The sequence below is a fragment of the Empidonax traillii genome, unplaced genomic scaffold (genome assembly GCF_003031625.1).
Source record: "Empidonax traillii isolate 1590-97213 ecotype Southwest subspecies unplaced genomic scaffold, ASM303162v1 scaffold1377:size231680, whole genome shotgun sequence".
In the NCBI taxonomy this organism is placed as follows: domain Eukaryota; kingdom Metazoa; phylum Chordata; class Aves; order Passeriformes; family Tyrannidae; genus Empidonax; species Empidonax traillii.
In genome coordinates this window covers 1-2641 of record NW_020956570.1, presented here as the reverse complement: position 1 = coordinate 2641, position 2641 = coordinate 1, and positions in this window count along the sequence as shown.

Below are 2641 nucleotides of genomic sequence, written 5' to 3'. Positions count from 1 at the left end.
AAAAAAAAAAAAAAAAAAAAAAAAAAAAAAAAAAAAAAAAAAAAAATCCTGGTAACTCGAAAAAAATCCGGATAATCTGAAAATCTATCTATGAAGGGACTGAAGTCAACATAATTCTGCTGAAAGACTGCCTCAGTCCCCATTATCAGGCTATTCACAGGGGAGATATTAGGAGGCACCAGTGTCTGCAGGCACCATCTCCTTGTAACCTATTTTTCTATATATGGCGTTTTGTGGGTTTGAACCAACTGCACCTTGTTCATAGGGTGAGCAAGAAGGTTGGCTATCAGCCTTCTGGAACCCACATAGAGCTTTTCAATCTCTGACATTATTTAAAAGAGTGAAATCCCGCCCCTTTTCTGCTTAGATTTTCAAGGCTGGATGCTGCCGATCCTTTGCAGGCATGCTGGAGTGGGAAAGGGAACAATGAGTCATGTCCGCCTCGTGGAGAAGCAATGTCTCTTTATCATTTGCAAGCCCTAACTGTGGAGCAGGATTTTCTTGTTTGCAATTGTGAGGTACTCCAATCTGTGCTGAATTTTATTTACATTTTGCCTTCAACAACTGATAAAAGGTCCATCATTCAGAAAGTACCCTCTGCTTTAGGCAGACTACATGGGACTACATCGCTGCCACGACAAAAAAAACCAAGCCTAGCCCCAATACAGCTATTTTCAGTCACGTGAAAGTTACTTAAATTATTAAGAGTTAACTAAGTAACTAAGTTACTCTAGAGAGAAAAAGAAAAAAAATGTAACATACTAAAAGAACACTCCAACCAAACTCAAACCTACAACTTCCTTCCTGCCCCCCTCCCCCTCCCACATCTACCATTAACAATGTTCTTTTTTTGTACTGAGTTTAACCTAACAGGTTCCTCGCCCGTGGTACAAATAGAAGCAAATAAACAAGTGCTTATTGGAGTCTGATGGGTTTATTTTTTTCGACTGAACTGCAGTACAGTGTTATGCCTCTAGCTACTCTGAAAACATACCCACAATCAAACAATAGATATAATAAATCATGTCTAAGAGCTTTCCTTCTGAATGTCAGAAAGCAAGTTGCCTATGCTTTAAAAGTCCTGCTTAAGAGACAAAGGTCAAATTCTAAATCTAGTATCTGGGATTCCTAGCCAAGTGTGATTTTTTACCTTTTGAGATTTCATTTAAAAGATTACGTTTAAAACATTAATTAATCCAATAATCATTTCATGCTTTTGTTGCAGCACTATGCACGTAACTGTGAAAGACTTGAGATAACTCCTCTCCTTGATAATGAAGATTCTGCACTGAAGTCAAGGGGTTGGACCCATGACATGGTTGGTTTAAAGGTTGTTATTTATATAACACACACCCCAGTCAAATATTTAAGACTCTCAGGAAGGAAAATACTGCAGAAAATAGATTTTTTTTTTTATGGTTTAATGATGAAAGCTTGTCTAAAAATTTGAATGTGCTTATGATGCTTATGTTTTCATGTTCCAATTAATATACCCTAACTTCCCCAAGAAAGTAATAACTTTTGAATTTCTATTAATAATGTCTATTTTTCTACAGTAAGAAAAGTCAGTGGGAAAACAATTTGGAGCTAAAATTAAGTACAGATTTATATAATTCAAATAGTCCTAAAGTAGACAGCCTTAGATTCCTCTTAAATCTAAACGGGAACAACCCTATAAATACAGAAAAATGCATCATATAGAACTCACAGCTACTGCATTAGTCATTTAGACAGCTGCCTACAAATATTAAACTTTAAAAGCAGCATGAAGAAAGTCAGTAAGAGCATGTTAGCTAAGTCTCTACAGTAGACAGTAGAAAGCAGAAAAGGTTTCTTTTTAAAAATATCTAATTGGAACTGGGAACAAAGTTTTAAGAAACACTCTTTGAAATGGTGAAAAATGTTGCACTATTAAAATCAGTTTTGAAAAAATCAGTTAAAAATAATCTATTTATGATTAAAGACTAGTTATTTTCAAAAGAACAGCACTACTACATAGCAGAACACCAGTACTGCCAGTTAAATTTACTATTCCAGTCATAGTTTCCTCTTTCAAAGAGTGAATTTCTAGAATTCTGAACAACAGCAAAATTTCTAGAAAAGACAATGTGAAGAGGGAAAAAGAGAAGCTGAATCAAAAATTCAAGAGGAGTTCAAGTAGTACATGCAGTTACAGAACAGTAGTTAATATGTACAGAACAGACGTTTTGATAAGTTAAGTCTGAAATACTTTCTTTAGTCTCTTTCCTTCTCTACCTTTTGCTTCTAGCCATGCCCCTTTGATGACACAAACAGCAAGCAGACAAATATAAAGTCTGCTTTTTCTCATGTACATGCTCTTGTATTTAAAAACAGCAGTAAAATCAGTCCATGGTTTCTTTCAGATAGTTGGGAGATTTTACTACTTCTAAGTCTCCATTAGTATCAAAAAATCATTCCAGCATCCAAAAGTATGAGCTGTAAAACAAGGTATGCCGTTATCACTGTCAACTGTTTTTAAACTGAGCAGAAAACCAGTAATTTCTAGCTACAGGAGTTATTTCTACATATCAATATTTCAATTAGTTTCCCAGCAAGCCAAGACTTCAGAAAGAATCGTATCAATCAAAAGCAAACAGAAATAGCTCCCTGCCTTGTGATA